Genomic DNA, 19,549 nt, shown 5'->3' on the forward strand with positions numbered 1-19,549 from the left:
TGACCACCCTGTTCCTTTCACTTCTACCCAGAATAATTTTGCTAATCCTCGCTTCCACCTCCCTGGAACTCAGGGAAGGACTATAAAAAACGCCAAGCAGCGTGACCTCTCCTTTCCTTTTTCTAACCTCAGTCCACACTAGAAGAGTCCTCATCAAAAGTTCTCTCAGCCACCGTTATACTATCCTTGACTAACAAGGCCACGCTTCCCCCTCTTTTACCACCTTGCCTGTTCTTAATGAATGACCTAAACCCTGGAACCTGCAACGTCCATTCCTCACCCTGCTTATCCATGTCTCCGAAATGCCCACATCATCGAAGTCCCAGGTACCTATCCATGCTGCAAGCTCACAAACCTTATTTCGGATACTTCTGATGTTGAAGTAAACACACTTCAAACCATTTCGCTGTCTGCCAGAACATTTCTCTGACCCTGAAATCCTGTCCCTGTCCTTCATACTCTCAGCCTCCTGTGCACTGCAACTACACCTCGGTTCCCATCCCCCTGCTGAGCTAGTGTAAATGTAAAATCAATGACTGCAGATGCTGGAAACCAGATTCTGGAGTAGAGTGGTGCTGGAAAAGCACAGCAGTTCAGGCAGCATCCGAGGAGCAGGAAAATCAATGTTTCGCGCAAAAGCCCTTCATCAGAAACACAGGAGCTAGTTTAAATCCAACCGAATAACACCAGCAAATTTCCCACTCAGGATATTAGTACCCCTCTGGTTCAAGTGAAGACCGTCCTGTTTGTAAAAGTTCGACCTTCCCCAGGATGAGTTCCAAATATCCAAGTATCTGAAACCCTCCCTCCTGTACCATACTTGTAGCCACGTGTTCAGCTGATATCTCTCCCTATTCCTTGCCTCGCTATCACGTGGTAGGAGTAACAAACCAGAGATAACAACTCTGTTTGTTCGAGCTCTCAGCTTCCAACCTAGCTCCCTGAAATTCTGCCTTACATCCCTGTCCCTCTTTCTACCTATGTCGTTGGTACTTACATGGACAACAACTTGAGGCTGGTCACCCTCTCACTTCAGGACCCCAAAGATACAATCCGAGACATCATGGACCCTGGCACCTGGGAGGCAACATGAGTCTCGTTCGCTCCCAACAAACCTTCTATCTGAGCCTCTAAATGTTAAGTCCCTAATGACTAACACTCTCCTCCTTTCCCTCCTTCCCTTCTGTGCAACAGGGACAGGCTCTGTGCCAGAGACCTGGACCCCACTGCATACCACTGGTAAGATGTCCCCCTCAACAATATCCAAAACGGTATACATGTTTTTCATGGGGAACGGCCACAGGGGATCCTGTGATTGTCCCCCCCCCACTTCTAACAGTCACTCAGCTTTCTTCGTGCAGGGAGTACGAGCCATTTGGGTACAGAACTGGCTCAAAGGTAGAAGATAGAGGGTGGTGGTGGAGGGTTGTTTTTCAGAATGGAAGCCTGTGACCAATGGAGTGCAACAAGGTTGGTCATGGATTCACTACTTTTCATCATTTATATAAATGATTTGGATGTGAGCAAAAGAGGTATAGTTGGTAAGTTTGCAGATGACACCAAAATTGGAGGTATAGTGGACAGCAAAGAAGGTTAATTCAGATTGATCAGATGGACAATGGGCTGAGAAGTGGCAGATGGAGTTGAATTTAGATAAATGTGAGCTGCTGGATTTTGGGGAAGCAAATATTAGCCGGACTTATACACTGAAGGCAAAGGTCCTATGGAGTGTTGCTGAAAAAAGAAACCTAGAAGTGCAGGTTCATAGTTCCTTGAAAGAGGACTGGCAGACAGATAGGATAGTGAAGAAGGTATTTGATATGCTTTCTTTTATTGGTCAGAGTATTGAGTACAGAAGTTGAGAGGTCAGATTGCGGCTGTACGGGACATTAGTTAGGCCACTGTTGGAATATTGCATGCAATTCTGATCTCCTTCCTATCGGAAAGCTGTAGTGAAAGTTGAAAGGGTTCAGAAAGGATTTACAAGGATGTTGCTACGGTTGGAGGATTTGAGCTATAGGGAGAAGTTGAATAGGCTAGAGTTGTTTTCCCTGGAGCGTCAGAGGCTGAGGAATGACCATATAGACGTTTACAAAATTATGAGGGGCATGGATAGGATAAATAAAGTATTTTCCCTGGTGGTGGAGTCCAGAACTAGAGGGCATAGGTTTAGGGTGAGCGGGGAAAGATATCAAAGAGACCCTAAGGCTCAAAGTTTTCACGCAGAGGCTGGTACATGTATGTAATAAGCTGCCAGAGGAACTGGTGAAGGGGAGTGCAATTGCAACATTTAAAAGGCACCTGGATGGGTATATGAAAAGTAGGGGTTTGGAGGGGTATGGGCCAGGTCCTGGCAGGTGGGACTAGATTGGATTGGGATGTCTGGTCAGCGTGGACGAGTTGGACCGAATGGTCTGTTTCCATGCTGTACACTCTACGACACCGGGATTCTTTGGATGAGGAGAACATCGAACTGATGAAATAGGAGTTTCAAAGACAAAATCTGGCGAAAGATAGAGACTAAAAAGTGTTCACTGACACTGAACAGTCCAATTGAGAGGCCAGCTGATCTGGAAAGGTGAACAAATTGTGAACACAGCTCATACTGAGAAAGCCTATGACAACATTTTGTATCACAGTTCAGGATTGTTAAGGTGATCGTAGCATCTTATTTAGATATGACTGACCATATTTCCACATAATTGCACACAGCAAAATCATTCAGATCTCCAAATTTTATAGACGTTGAATTGCTGCTTCTTGATTCTCCCATGCTGACCAACATTAAAAATAAGTGGTTTATCAAATCTGCCATCACGAATATCTATCAATGCCTAATAATTCTGACTCAGTGATCTATGAGCTAATTTGGACACGTTGGCACTTCTTCCTCTCTCTTAATTTAAGTTTGTGTCTTCATTTCTTCTTCCATGTATACACTGACGCATTTTCACTCATACTCCAAGTTCAATATGATGCTCGTTTTATATGGACATTTTATCATGTTCCTTCACTTTCAATTCATTCTGTTCCTTCCTTGTCTTCAGGAGCAAGAAATGTCATCACAGACGATTCCCTGATTATGACATGCATTTTAACAATGCTTTTGATAAGGCCTCACATGGAGACGTGAATTGCAAAAATTGAAAGATTTGAAATTTGGGGGAATATTCTGATATGGATTTGAATTAGTTGCCAAACAAAAACAGAATGGAATCAAACTGTCTATTTTTTTCTCGCTGATGCATTGATTAACAGTATATTGCTGCAAAATAAAACTAAGTGGGGTTTGAGTGAGGAAGAATAATGGAAGCATCAGGGCATTCTAGAAACATTGCACATGCAAGCAAGGTGATGCTGTACAGTGTGAATAAGTATGCATTTATGCAAACTGATGTGAAAACAGAAAGGTGGCTTCTTATTTAAATATTATATATTGGGAAACATAGCCTTTCATTTAGGATCTGGGTGTCTTTGCAAACCAGTCAATGAAAATATAGATATAGATCTAGACCTGGAATTTTGCATACAGTTGTGATCTCCCCGCCTTACAGAGGATGCACTTACCAGAGAGGGAGTACAGGAGCACTTGAAATGGCAGTATTGTCACTTAAGAATAGACTGGCTCAGCTAGGTATGTATCCACTTGAGGTTAGAAAAATGGAACAGAATCTGATTGAAATGCATAACATTCTCACAGGAATAGAAAGAGAGTAGCTGGATGTTTTCACTCTGGTTGCAGAGTATCGAATGAGGAATCTAGACTTAATATAGAATATCAAACATAGAACAATACAATGCAGAACAGGCCCTTCGGCCCTCAGTGTGAACTAATCTAAGCCCACATTATCGCATCATCATCCATATTCTTATCCACGGACTGACTAAATACGCCTAATGTGACTGAGTTAACTACAGTACCAGGCAAGGCATTACCCAACTTAAAGGCACTCAAAGACCGAATATCCACGGCTCACCGTAGTGGAGAATTGCAAAACTTCTCAAGGCTTAGACTAAAATCAAATAGTCCTCATCATGGTCATAAATCACAATGCCTTATTTTAAAATTGTACTCGACTGCTTCTAGATTCATTAATGAGGAAACACAATTTAACTTCGCTATCCTGTTTATCTCTTCAAAAATTTTGCAACTTTCGTTGAGATTACCTGTCATGTTTTGAAGCTGTAGAAAATTAAGGCCGGATTTCCTCAATTTCAATTCACAGGACAAACGCCCATCTATTGTGTCAAGCCTAATGAACATTCTTGGTATTCCTTACACGGCAATAGTATCTTTCCTAAATTGAGGATTGTATCCCAAGTCCGGTCTAATCAGGCAACCATACATTGAAACTAAGACTTCTTTCTCGTCACCTAAAATCCTTCAGCTGGAAAGGCTGTCATTCTGCGTTCACAGCAGATTTCTGTAACTGCTGCGAAACATCAATGACTTATTAAAAACCACGCCAAGATGCATTTCTACAAGTCTGTACATCAGACATTCTACATCAATCAGTTTTCAAGCTGTTACCTTCGACAAAATAATCTACACATCTTTCCCACCTGGCAAGTATGATGAAGTCAAATAGTTGCTATTTTTTAAATCATGAGGGGCACAGATAGAGTCTAGAAGGTATTTTTCCCGCTGGTGAGGGAAAACAAAACTAGAAGCATAGGCTTAAAATGAGAGGGTAAAGATTTAAAAGAAACCTAAGGGACATCTTTTTCATGCCTGTCTCGAATGAGCTGCCAGAGAAAGTGGTGGAGACTGGTACAACTGCAAGACTTAATGGCATCTGGATGGTACATGATTAACATGGATTTAGAGGGATGTAGGGCAAATGTTGGCAAATGAGAACAGGTTAATTTAGGATATCTGCTCAACATGATCAAGTTGGACCGAAGGTTCGTTTTCCGTGCTGTATTTCTCTATGACTTGATGACTCGAGAACAACCACAAATAGAATGCAATCGAATTCCGTTAAAACGATTTCCAGCTCCAAATCTTCGGTCAATCTTATTCTCTTATACTCACAAGTTCTTTAGCTGATGTCCGGACTTTAGAGTTTCATTCCTGGAACCATTTCTGTAAATCGGTTCTGCATTCTTTCTAAATTCTATACCTTTTCTCGAATGTGCGCCAGTGTTTAGGTAATTTTCATGGACATTTCTGATATCGTATTGCGCTGAATATTAAAACTCAGCGGCATATCCACTTCGGGACCAGGTGCTGGACAATTTAGTCAATATCGATCGGAAATGCGGATGCGATGAGGCAAATGACTTGTTTTCGTGTGGTGCAAATTCGGTAACTGCATTAGTCCTACAAAGAGTCATTTCCGCAAGTTCAGCTGTGTCAGAATCCAGGTTGCGACGAGCGCCTGTCAACCTGAAAAGGTGACGTTCGCCTGGGTCTCTGCAAAGGATTTGGTGAAATCATTGCGTTCTGACAATTTGTTCTCCCAACAACTTCTATGTTTCATGGATTCGGGTTGTTTTACTATGAAAATTGTGTCCAACCTCCGAGCTGTGATGGCCGAGAGGTTAAGGCGTTGGATTCGAAATCCAGTGGGGGTTCCCTGCGCAGGTTCGAGTCCTGCTCACAGCGTCGACTTCTTTGAAGTCGCACCTTCACTGGATCGTTTTTGAATAAATTGGAGCCTGAGCTTCACGTTTAATTCAAAGTCAATTTTCGACTGTAAAGAATCAGAAGTAATTTGTAAACTGAACAAGTCATCGAAAAGAATAAAATATATGTGGAGACAAAAAAACCCCAACAAATTCCAACATAATTAAGTTTCAATAAAAGTAAAGAATAATCGCGAAATTTGAATGTTCGGATGGGAATGAAGCAAAATCAGAAGCAATGTAAAACATGTAACTGCAAAGGATGAATGCTTCATTTTCTACGATCTGTTGAATGACAAGCTGAGATAATATTTCAGACCCACAATTTGAGATTATTCCACATTAGCATTGTCACAGAGTCATACAGATGTCGAGCAAGGAGACAGATCCCTCGGTCCAATTCGTCCATGCAGGCCAGATATCCTAACCTGATCTATTCCCATTTGCCAGCACTCGGCCTATATCCCGTTAAACACTTCTTATTCATAAAATCATCCAGGTTGCTTTTAAATGATTTAATTGTACCAGAAACCAACACTTCCTCTGGCAGCTCCTTCCATGCACATACCACCCTCTGCGTGAAAAAAAGGTGTCCCTTAGATTCCTTGAACAGTTTTCAACTCTAATCCTAAACATATGTTTAGTTCTGGACTCTACCACCCGAAGGAAACAATCTATTCTATTTACCCTATTCATGTTCATCATGATTTCATAAACCTGTATAAAGTTCCCCCTAGCCAGCCCCAGCCTATTCAGCCACTCCCCATCGCTCAAATCCTCCAACCCAGGGAACGTCCCTGTCAATCTTTTGTGAACCTGTTCAAGTTTCGCGACATGGTTCTGAAAGGAAGGAGACCAGAATTTTACGCAATATTCCAAAAGTGACCTAACCAGTGTCCTATATAGTCGCATCATGATCTCCCTGTACAATACTAAAGCTCTGACCAATGAAGGGAAGAATATTAAACACGTTCTTCACTATCCTATCTACATGCGACTCTGCTTTCAAGAAATTATGAAGCTGCACTCCACGGTCTCTTTGTTCAGCAACACTTCCAAAAACCTTGCCATTAAGTGTAGATCTGTAAAAACATCACAGTGGACAATAGGTGTTCCCTGAACAAGTCCACAGTTTTGTGCGGGATCACTCTGATATGGAGGAGACCACACTAGGAGCAACAGATGCAGTAAATCAGGTTTGAGGAAATCCAGGAAAATCTCTAGTAGATTGGAATAAGTTTTTGGGGCCTTGGAGAGTGATAAGAGACAGTAGAGTAAACTAGAGAGCGAGTAGAGGAGCATATTTGTCATTTCTACCATATACATCTGACACAATAAAAAAAAGGCAATGTTGCTCCATGACCAAATTGCTATTTGAACACACAGTCTACACGACAGTACCGTCATATACAGGGCAGCATAAAGTGCATAAAAAGTGCATGCAAGACAGCGCAGTTATTCCTGACAAGTCAAGACAATAGATACAATGTGGACACATTACAATGTAACATCGAATGATCGTTAATAAAATATTATTTTAGCAGCCATTCAAAACATCATCCAAAAATTGCAAATGGAAAAGAGTGTGATCATACAGTGTCAAGAAGTTTGATGGCTTATGTGAAGAAACTTTTGCAGAGTCTGGCTGTGAGTGATTGAATGCTCTGGTTACTTTTGCCAGATGGCAGGAGTGTGAAGAATTTGAATCAAAGATCTGTGGGGTCGTCCACAATGTTGTTGGCTTTGCAATGCAGCGTGTGGTGAAGATGTCTGTAGAGGAGAGATGAAGATTTCAATAAAGGCAAATTACTGCGGATGCTGGAATCTGAAACCAAAAGAGAAAATGCTGGAAAATCTCAGCAGATCTGGCAGCATCTGTAAGGAGAGAAAAGAGCTGACGTTTCGAGTCTAACTGACCCTTTGTCAAAGCTAAAAAAAAAAGGGAGAAATAGGGAAGTATTTATACTCGGCTGAGAGAAGGTGAGTTATTATTCCAGAAGCAAAGGTAGCCATAAATTGTAACTGAGGAAGGAAATATGGCTGTGAAGCGAGTAAATAGTAAATTTAGCAAATTTATTGCTACATTTGCTTTTGGAACCATGACTCACCTTCTCTCAGCCTAGTCTAAATACCTCCCTATTTCAACGATCGTCTCAGGTATCCTCACTACCCGTTGTCAGGTCTTATGATTCAAGACAGTGCAATTCCGAACCAGGCAGTGATGCAGCTGCTCAGCGTATTCTCAATTAACCCTGTTTAGAATGTGGTGAGGATAGGGGGTGTCAGATGGGCTTTCCTCAACCTTCACAGACAGCAGAGAAAACCTGGGTTTTCTTGGCTATGAAGGTTATGCTGAGTGACCAAGTGAGATAATCTGCCAGACGGATGCAACGAAATTTGGTGCTCTTTACAATCTCCACGGGGGAGCCATCGACATCCAGCAGAGAGTAATCGCTCTGTGCCCTCCTGAAGTCAACAACCATCTATTTCGTTTTGTCCACGTTCATAGCCAGGTTGTTGGCTCTGCGAGTAGAGTCTGTTAGCACAGCATCTTCTCTCTGTATGCTTGCTCTTCATTCCTGTGATTGAGACCCACTACCGCCGTGTCAACAGTGAAGTTAATAATAGAATTTCAGTTGGGCATCAATGCTCAATCGTACGAAAGCAGTGTGAACATCATCGACTGAGCGCACAGCCCCGGAGTTTCCCCGTGCTCAGTGTGATGATTTTGAAGATGCTGTTCCCAATCCGGGCTGTCTCAGGTGTCCCAGTCATTAGGTCCAGGGTCCAGTTACAGAGAAACGTATTCAAGCACAGTGCACTCAGCTTTCCAAACAGGTGCTGACGAATGATACTGCTGAATGCAGAACTGAAGTTAATGAACAGCAATCTGATGTAGGTGTTCTTCTTCAACAGGTGGGTGAGGGTCAGATGTTGGGTGGTGGAGATAGCATCATCTGTTGAGCGGTTGGAACGATGCACACACTGCAGAGTATCCAGTGAAGGTGGGTTTGGGCGGTGGGCAGCAGGGTCCTAATATACCTCATCACGGTCCTCCCGAAACAATTCATGATGTTTAGTGTTAATGCAAAGGGGCAGTAGCCATTGAGGCAAGACACTGAAGACTTCTTCGGCACAGGGACGATGGTAGTGGCCTTGAAGCACGTTGGAACTATGACACAACTCAGGGAAATGCTGTCCAAGATGTCCAAGACAACATCCACCAGCACGTCAGAGCATCCTCTGAGCATTCTGCATGTGATGTTATGTGGACCAGCAGGCTTATGTGGGTTGACTCTGCATAGAGTTTTCCTCACGTCAGTCGTGATAAGACTCAAAACCGAGTCATTGGGAGGGGAGATGGTCCACTTAGCTTCCACATCATTTCATGCCTCAAACCATGCAAATAAGTTGTTCAAATCATCCGGGAGTATGGATATTACCAGCGCAAGCAGGCGATGCTATGCTGTGGCTGTTAATGGTCATAATACTCTTCTACATGCTCTGCATATTGCCGCTGTCCTGAAAAAGGTTGTATATTCTCTGTGCGTATGCAAGCTTTGACTTTTTGATGGCCCATGATCACCATCTGTAGTTGCCTAAAGCGGTGTCTTGGTGAATATGTGCACGAAAATCATAGCCTCAATTAGCACTTTTAAAAATAGAATAATTACAGTGCGGAACCAGGTCCTTCGACCCCACAAGTCCACACCATCGCTGCAAAGAGTAACCCAATCAGACGCATTCCGCTACCCCATTATCCTGTATTTACAGGTGACAAATGCACCTAACCTTGAAAACTGTGGGAAATGTCACGTGGTCAGTTCCGCTAATCTGCACATCTTCAGATTGTGAGAGATTCTTACACCATCATACACGAGAAGTTCAGGAGCAGGAAAAAGAATAGAATGAAATGCTTCAATGAGCTGTTTCGCACTCACTACATCTGAGTTATGATAAAAGGCGTGCTTGGCATTTTGTTCTTGTGACGGTGACTAAAAGTAGGAAAGAATGAACTGAGCTAGCATGCAGAAAGACTTTTTTTGATGCGCGCTCCCAGTTTCTTCAGAACAGAACCTTTTTGCAAGCTGGACTTAGGATTGAAAAATGCAAAAAAAAAACAGCATTCTTTCAATGTCTGCTTCACTCCATGGGCATCTGTCCACAAATTAACTTATTATTTCGTGCAATATTTTAAAGTAACCCTTATTTTCAATGCTAACATTGTCCATTCTGCTGTCACGCTGGTGAGTGGAGATACCTGTTACAATTTCACCATTTGATTCACCAGTGTCATTTAGGGTGGCGGATCAGCTACAATATAACGCCAGATCCACACGCATCTCATTCAAACTCAATGTCCTCTGAGCAACTAGGGATGTATTATAAACGCTGACCTAGATAGTCACATAATCATCCCATGAAGGTTTTTTTTTGAAAATCCACAGTGAGACTTAAGGGAATGGAATACACGAGGTGGAAATGTTCTGGCAACAAAAACAATTGAGGCATTCAAGAGAGCATTGGGTAATGATATGGACAGAAATAGTGTGCAAAGTTACGGCGAAAAATCATGAGATATTCATGAAGTAATAATTCTCATTTAACAATCGCTACCAGGCACGTTTCAGAGGAGGTTCACTAGAATGGTCCCAGGAATGAAACGCTTCACACATGAGAAACGTTTGATGACTCTGCGTCTATACCGTGTGGAGTTCAGAAGAATGAGGGAGTATCTCCTTCAAGAATAAATAATACTGAATGGCCAAGGCAGAATAGATGTTGGATTTTTAGGAGAAACTGGTACCCGAGTGCGTAGCTTTAGGGTAAAGGGAAGACGTTTTTGAACGGAGTGAAGGAGAAACCTTTTCAGACAGAGTGGTGAATCAAGGGAATTCATTGCCACAGAAGGCTACAGAAGCCATGTCATTGAGTATATTTAAGACTGAGGCAGATTAATGAATAATAATGTGAATCAAGGATTACGGGGAGAAGGCAGGAGACTTGGATTGAGAAACTGATCAGCCATGATTGAAAGGAGGAGCAGACCCAATGGGTTTAATTTCGTAATTTCTGCTTCTATACCTTATGGTCTAAGACATATAGAATGTCGCCCTTTTCCGCCATAAGAATTTGTGATTCTATGATCTGTGTCTTCAGTCCAATCGCTCCTTTATCTCCGTCTGACTACATGCGCTCCGAAGTATAGTTAACTTATGGAAGGGCAGAGATAGATTTATTTGGCAACATTCTGAGACGATTCTTGTGATGCAATCAATGTTTTTTAGATTAGATTAGATTACATTACAGTGTGGAAACAGGCCCTTCGGCCCAACAAGTCCACACCGACCCGCCGAAGCGCAACCCACCCATTCCCCTACATTTACCCCTTCACCTAACACTACGGGCAATTTAGCATGGCCAATTCACCTGACCTGCACATCTTTGGACTGTGGGAGGAAACCGGAGCACCCGGAGGAAACCCACGCAGACACGGGGAGAATGTGCAAACTACACACAGTCAGTCGCCTGAGTCGGGAATTGAACCCGGGTCTCAGGCGCTGTGAGGCAGCAGTGCTAACCACTGTGCCACCGTGCCACCCACCGTGCCACCCAATGTTACCAGAACTCTGGACCCTTATCCGCAGGGCAGTTTTTAAGCGTATGAGACGTGGTCTGTATATTTACTGACAAAATGGAAAAAAAAAGTTAAATTAATTTTATCGATAAAAGTGTGTTTTTGGGACCAACGGAAGAGACCTGTATGAGAGAGAATGTTAGGCAAAACTGAGAACTGCAGATGCTGGAGTCCTGATGAAGGGATCTTCTGATGCATTCCTGATGAAGGGCTTTTGCCAGACACGTTGAATTTCCTGCTCCTCGGATGCTGCCTGACCTGCTGTGCTTTTCTGAACCACTCTGATCGAGAGAGAATGCTGTCAACGGAGCAGGTTCACTCTGAATGAAGTATCTTTGGAGTGTCCGCAGGTAAGTAGGGAAAAGACAGAAGAGAACGAGTGGGCGAGCTATTCTGGAAAGCCTGCTCCACTATTTAAGTTGACCACGGGGGCTCGAACACGCCTAAGCCTTGTGCAGCCATAACCACATAAAGTTTCAGGCCGTTGTTAATTAGAAAATGAACAAACACAACTTTAAAGGCACTCAAAGACCGAATATTCAAAGCTCACTGCAAAGGAGAATTGCAAGATTTCTTTAAGCTTAGACTAAAATCAAGTAATCTTCATTGTGGTCATAAATCACAATGCCTTATTTTAACATATTGTCTGCCTGTTTCTAGATTCCTTCATGAGGGAACACAATTTAAATGCGCCATCCTGTTTATCTCTTCAAATATTTTGCAACTTTCGATGAGATGACCTGTCATGTTCTGAATCTGTAAAAAAATTAAGGCCAGATTTGCCCAATTGCAATTCACAGGACAAATGCCCATCTATGCTGTCAAGGCTAATGAACATTCGTGGTATTCCCTGTACGACAATAGCATCTTTCCTAAGTTGAGGATTATAAATCCCCAAACTGCACTCCAAGTGCGGTCTAACCGCCCTACCATACATTGGAAATTAGACTTATTTCTCGTGCCCTGAAATCTTTCAACTGGAAAGGTTGTCATTCACCAGCTTTCACAACAGATTTCTGTAACTGCCTCTAGACGTCAATGACTTATTAAAAACGACGCCAATGTGCATTTCTACAAGTCTGTACATCAGACTTTCTACATCAAATACTTTTCAAGATGTTACCTGTGAAGAAATAATCTACGCACCTTTCCCACCTGCCAAGTATGATAAAGTCAATTAGTCACTATTTATTAAATCATGAGGGAAATGGATAGAGTGACCAGACAATGTGAGGGAACCCAAAACGAGAGACCATAGGTTTAAAATTACAGGGTAAAGATTTAAAAGGGAACTAATGGGGCAACTTTTTCACGTGTCTAGAATGAGCTGCCAGAGAAAATGATGGAGACTCGCACAACTGCAACATTCAATGATATCTGGATGGTTATACGAGTAAAAAGGGTTTAGAGGATGTAGGCCAGGTGTTGACAAATGGGATCAGGTTAATTTAGGATATCTGTTCAGCATGGTCAAGTTGGACCGAAGGGTGGTTTTCCATGCTGTATTGCCGTATGACATGATGACTCCAGAACAACCGCAAAAAAAAATGCAAATGACTCCCGTCAAGTTGGTTTCCAGTTCCAAATCTTCGGTCAATTTTCCTCTCTTATACTGACAAGTTCTTTACCTGATATCAGAATTTAAGAGTTTCATTTTTGAACCATTCCTGTAAGTCGGTTCTGTGTTATTTCTAATTCCTTTATCTTTTCTCTAATGTGGTCCAGTGTTTTGGTACTTAGCTTGGATGTTTCTGATATCATATTGCGCTGAATATGAAACTCAGCAGAATATACGCTACGGGACCAAGTGCTTGACAATTGAGTCAAAGTCGATTGGAAGTGCAGAAGCAATGAGGCAAAGGACCTCTTATCGTGTGGTGTCAATTCCGTGAATCGAAAACTCAATGAAGAGTTATTCCAGCAAGTTCAGCTATGTCAGAATCCAGGTGTCAGACCCACAATTTTCGATTATTCTACATTTATACAGTCACAGAGTCATATTGATGTTGTGCAAGGAAACATACCCCTCAGTCCAATTCGTCCATGCAGACCAGATATCCTAACCTAAACTATTTCCATTTACCAACACTAGGCCTATATCTCGCTATTCATAGAATCATCCAGGTGGCTTTTAAATGCTTTAATGTTACCAGCCTCCACCATTTCCTCCTCAGCTCTTTCCATGCATACACCACTCTCAGGTTCCTTGGACAACTTTCAGCTCTAGCTCTAAACATAGGCCCTTTGGTTCTGGACTCTACCAACCAAAGGAAAAGGCTTATTCTATTTGACAGGGTAAAGATTTAAAAGGGACCTCAGGGGCAACTTTTTCATGCCTGTCTGATGTGGTGGAGGAAGTGGCGGAGTCTGGTACAACTGCAAGATTTAATGGCATCTGGATGGGAAGATCAGTAACAAGGATGTAGAGGGACATGGGCCAAATGTTGGCAAATGGGACCAGATTAACATAGGATATCTGTCCAGCATGATCAAGTTGAAGCGACGGCTCATTTTCCTTGCTGTATTGCCTATTGCTAAATGACTTGATGACGCTAGAACAACCACAAAAGGACTGCAAGGGATTCCGTCAAAATGGTTTACAGCTCCAAATCTTCGGTCAATCTTATACACAAAACTTCATTAGCTGATGTCAGAATTTCATTCCTGGAACCATTTCTGTAAATCGGTTTTGCATTCTTTCTAATTCCTATATCTTTTCTCTAATGTGCTCCAGTGATTAGTTACTTAACATGGACATTTCTGGTATTATATTTTGCTGAATATTAAGATGTAAAAGATTATTAAAGGTTAGACACTCTGGAGGCAAGAAGCATGTTTCCGCTGATGGATGAGTCGCGAACCAGAGGACACACTTTAAAAATAAGGGGTAGGCTACTTAGAACAGAGTTGAGGAGAAACTTCTTCATCCAGAGAGTGATGGGTGTATGGAATGCTCTGACCCAGAAGGCTGTGGAGGCCAAGTCTCTGGATACGTTCAAGAAAGAGTTGGATGGAGATCTCAAATATAGTGGCATCAAGGGTTATGGGGATGAGGCAGGAACAGGATACTGATTGAGGATGATCAGCAATGATCATAATGAATGGTGGTGCAGGCTTGAAGGGCAGAATGGCCTACTCCTGCACCTATTGTCTATTGTCTATTAAAACTCAGCGGCATATCCACTTCGGGACCAGGTGCTGGACAATTTAGTCAATATTAATCGGAAGTGCGGACACAATGAGGCAAATTACTTGTTTTCGTATGGTGCAAATTTGGTGACTCTATAATTCAATGAAGAGTCATTCCTGCAAGTTCAGCTGTGTCAGAATCCAGGTTGTGATGAAAGCCTGTCAATCTGAAAAGGTGACGTTCGTTGGGTCTCTGCAAAGAATTTCGTGAAACCATTGCGTCTTGACGATTTGTTCTTTCATCAACTTATATGTTTCATGGATTCGATTGTTTTAGTATGAAAATTGGCGTTCGGCATGCAGCTGTGATGGCCGAGAGGTTAAGGCGTTGGATTCGAAATCCAATAGGGGTACCCTGCGCAGGTTCGAATCCTGCTCACAGCGGTGTAGTCTCTACTTCATGCTTTGAATTTTGGATATGTTGGAGCCTGAGCTTTGTGATTAATTCAAATTCAATGTTCGAATGGAAAGAATCAGAAATAATTTCAAAACTGACCAAGTCATCGAAAAGAATAAATTATATGTCGCGACACAAAAAAAGACACCAAATTCTAACATGAGTGAGTTTGAACGCAAGTAAAGAACTATCGTGAAATTTGAATGTTCGGGCGGGAATGAAGCAAAATAAGAAGCGAAGCAAAATAAGAAGCAATGCTAAACATGTAACTGCAAACGACGAAAGCTTCATTTTCTACGATTTGTTGAAAGACAAGCTGAGATAATATGTCCGACCCACAATTTGTGATTATTCCACATTAATAGAGTCACAGAGTCATGCAGATGTAGAGCAAGGAAACAGACCCCTCGGTCCAATTTGCACATGCAGACCAGATATCCTAACCTAATTTATTCCTATTTGTCAGCACTCGGCCTATATCCCGCTAAACACTTCTTATTCATAGCATCATCCAGGTTGCTTTTAAATGATTTAAGTGTACCAGCCTCCACCACTTTCTCTGGCAGTCTCTTCCATGCACGGACCACCCTCTGCATGAAAATATTGTCCCTTCGGATCCTTGTATAGCTTTCAACTCTAACTCTAAACATATGCCCTTTAGTTTTGGATTCCACCACCTGATGGACAAGACCTATTCTGTTTACCCTACTCATGTCCATCATGATTTTATAAACCTGAATAAAGTCACCCCTCAGTCTTCGATGTTCCAGGGAAAACAGCCCCAGCCTGTTTTCAGCTTCTCCCTATAGCTCAAATCCTCCATACCTCGGAACATTTCTGTCAATCGTTTGTGAAGCAGTTCAAGTTTCACAACATTCTTCTGATATGAAGGAGACAAGAACTGCACACAATATGGCAACAAAGACCTAACCAGTGTCATGTATAATAGCATCATAATCTCTCAATTCAAATACTCAATGCACTGAACAATGAAGGTAAGAATACTAAGCACCTTCTTCACAAACCTATCTAACATACAACTCAACTTTCAAGGAATTATGAATCTGCACTCCAAGGTCTCTTTGTGCAGCAACACTTCCCGAAACCGTGCCATTAAGTGTCGATCTGGAAAAAGCACAGCGGACCATAGATGTTCCCTGAACGAGTCCCCAACTTTGCGCTGGGTCTGAAATGGAGATGACCACATCAAGAGCAACAGATGCAGTAAATCAGGTTCGAGGAAATCCAGGGTTTCCAATAATTCTTTGGGGCCTCTGCGGGTGATACGAGAGAGTAGAGGAGATACGAGAGAGTAGAGAGAGAGACTTGATGAGCTTTATTTGTCATTTCTACCATATACATCTGATGCAATAGAAAGGTGGCAATATTGCTCGAGGAACAAATTGCTATTTGAACACACAGTCATACACAGGGCAGCTTAAAGTGCATAAAATGTGCAAAACATGCAAGTCAGCACAATAATTCCTGACAAGACAAGACAATAGAGACACTGGTGGACAAATTGCGATGTAACAATGAATGATCATTAATAAGATATTGTTTTAGCAGCCATTCAAAACGTCGTCCAACAACTGCAAATGGAAGAGAATGTGATCATTCAGTGTCAAGAAATCTGATAGCTTATGTGAAGAAACCTTTGTAGAGTCTGGCTGTGAGCGACTGAATGCTCTGGTTACTTTTGCCAGATGGCAGGACTGTGAGGAATTTGAATCAAAGATCTGTGGGCTCGTCCACAATGCTGTTAGTCTTGCAGACGCAGCTTGTGGGGAAGATGTCTGTAATGGTGAGATGAAGATTCCAATGATCGTCTCAGCTGTCCTCACTACCCGTTGTCAGGTCTTATGATTGAAGACGATGGAATTCCGAACCAGGCAGTGATGCGGCTGCTCAGCGTATTATCAATTAACCCTCCGTAGAATGTGTTGAGGCTAGCGGGCGTCAGATGGGCTTTCCTTAACTTATGCAGACAACAGAGATGCTGCTGCGCTTTCTTGGCTATGAAGACAGTGTTGAGTGACCAATTGAGATTATCTGCCAGATGGATGCAAAGAAATTTGGTGTTCTTCACTATCTCCACGGGGGATCCATTGACACCCAGCAGAGAGTGATCGTTCTGTGCTCTCCTGAAGTCAACAACCATCTCTTTCCTTTTGTCCAAGTTCACAGACAGGTTGTTGGCTCTGCACTAGTCTGTTAGCCAGAGCATCTTCTCTCTGTATGCTTGCTCTTCATTCCTGTGATTGAGATCCACTACCGTCATGTCAACAGTGAAATTAATAATATAATTTCAGTTGGACATCAATGCCCAATCGTGTGAAAGCATGGTGAACAGCAGTCAACTGAGCACACAGTCCCGGGGTTTCCCCGTGTTCAGTGTGATGATTTTGAAGATGGTGTTCCTAATCCGTGTTGTCTGAGGTTTCCCAGTCATTAGGTCCAGGGTCCAGATACAGAGGAACGTATTCAAGCCCAGCACACTTAGCTTTCCAAACAGGTGCTGATGAATGATACTGTTGAATGCAGAACTGAAGTCAATGAAGAGTAACCTGATGTCGGTATCCTTCTTCACCAGGTGGGTGAGGCCCTAGTGCAGGGTGGTGGAGATAGCATTATCTGTTGAGCAGTTGGTACGTTGGGCATAGTGTCCAGTGCAGGTGAGTTGGGGCGGTGGGCAGCCTTTCGAAACAATTCATGATGTTGAGTGTTAATGCAACGGGGCAGTAGTCATTGAGGCAAGACACTGAAGACTTCGTCGGCACATGGACGATGGTAGTGCCCGTGAAGCACTTTGGAACTATGGCACAACTCAGGGAAATGTTAAAATGTCCAAGAGAACATCCACCAGCACGTCAGGGCATCCTCTGAGCATTCTGCGTGGGATGTTATGTTGGCCAGAAGTCTTATGTGGTTTGACTCTGCATAGAATTTTCCTCAATTCAGGCGTGATAAGACTCAACACCTGGTCATTGTGAGAGGAGATGGTCGTCCTCACTTCCACATCATTTCATGTCTCAAACCATGCATAGAGATTGTTCAATTCATCCGGGAGGCGGGCATCACCAGGACAAACAGGCAATGCTATGCTGTGGTTGCTGATGGTCTTAACACTCTTCTACATGCTCTGCATCTCGCCGCTGTCCTGATAAAGGCTGCATATTCTCTGTGCGTATGCATTCTTTGACTCTTTGATGGCTCATGACTACCATCTCTAGTTGCCTGAGAGAATGATGAATTAATGTCGTATAGATCGCATTTACTTATTGTTCATGTTTCATGGTAGCTGTTCTAAAATCAAATTTCACAAGATATTTGAACATAAATATTCATCTTAAAATAACTACTCTCGCGTAATTCCGTTCTTGAACTATCCGGCAGGGATGTTTAATGCAATAACAGCAAATTACTGGCGGTATTTGCTTCTCCTCATTTCATAAAGTTACACAGTCAAATCGTGAAAATAAAAACTGTGATTGCAATGATCTACCCGAGAGAGAGAGATTTCTTTAAATTCCAAACAGCGATTCAGGGTGGACAAAGAGACGAAGACAAAGAACGAGAATGAGATAACTGAGCTCGGTTGAAACGCTGCGACATATAGACTGTGAAATGTGTCGACACATTTCACGATTCCTTCCCTTTAACATTTCAGGATATGAGGAATTGCTTCCATTGTCACGAATTTGCGAGGCCCCAGAGTGCCTTAATACATGCAGTCATTAATTAGGGGGAATTACGCCAATTCTGCAGCTGCCAAAGTAGCATCTTCGGAATAATATATAATTATGCAGATTTTTTTAAAAAAAGTTTTAATACATATGCCATTACTTATAAGCTGCAAATATATTAGTTATAAAAATTAGGCGAACTTTGAACTGATTGCTCAGTTAAAAATATATAGTCCAGGAAACAATAATAACGTATATGGAAAGGAAATTATTAGAAAAGCAAATATTCGCCTATTTCAGACAGAGACAGGAGAACATCTAGAATTTTGAAATGTGGAAATGCCAAAAAAAAGAAACCCTGAATTATCACTCTGTGCCTGTCTTCACAGAGAAGGAGCAAGGAGTGTTCGGTTAGGTTGCTCTGAACGCTGTTGATGCATGACAGAGAAAAAAAGCTCAAAGGCCATCCTTTAGCTTCAGACAAAAATGATCTACAGCTGCTGGAAATGCACAGCAGCGCTGACAGCACAATGAAAACAAAAGCGGGTTCGACTTTTAAGCTGTTAACCTTGCATTAGAATTGAAAATATTGCCAGATTTGCTGAGCATTTCGATAAATTTCCGTCTTTTGTCCCTCTCAACTTCAAAGGAATAACGTGAGTCTACATCAGAAGCAGCCATGTGCCCAGTGAATAGTTCAAGCTGTTATTCAAAAGAGAAGAACTGTTCGAAATGCTTCGACAGTTCTCAAGATTTCAGAACGTGTCGAAAAGTGAAGGCTCTAGTTTACATATGTCTTCTTTGCTGTCCGACTCCCATTGCAGATTTGATTCAGTTAGCAAGCTACGGTGCGTTTGAAGGTTTAAAAAAGTCAACAGAGATCTAGGCCCTTGATTGTTAATTGCCCTGGAGTGCAAGGTGTTCAGTAAAGATATGAAAGGAAGGAAAGGAGGATGATTGGTGGCATTGGTTGAGGAGAATATTGAAGTGATAAAAGAGGATACCGAAGAA

General features: G+C 42.3%; 2 non-coding genes across 2 annotated transcripts; both read left to right on the plus strand.

Annotated features, from left to right (window-relative positions):
* Positions 1-5,526: 5,526 nt before the first annotated feature.
* trnas-cga (transfer RNA serine (anticodon CGA)) lies at positions 5,527-5,608 on the plus strand. The gene has a single exon. It is a non-coding gene; the product is annotated as a tRNA-Ser (tRNA).
* A 9,149-nt stretch (positions 5,609-14,757) lies between these two features.
* trnas-cga (transfer RNA serine (anticodon CGA)) lies at positions 14,758-14,839 on the plus strand. Its single transcript has one exon. It is a non-coding gene; the product is annotated as a tRNA-Ser (tRNA).
* Positions 14,840-19,549: the final 4,710 nt, after the last annotated feature.

The sequence above is a fragment of the Chiloscyllium plagiosum genome, unplaced genomic scaffold (genome assembly GCF_037043375.1).
Source record: "Chiloscyllium plagiosum isolate Xiang-an unplaced genomic scaffold, Cpla_swu_hap1 HiC_scaffold_35, whole genome shotgun sequence".
In the NCBI taxonomy this organism is placed as follows: domain Eukaryota; kingdom Metazoa; phylum Chordata; class Chondrichthyes; order Orectolobiformes; family Hemiscylliidae; genus Chiloscyllium; species Chiloscyllium plagiosum.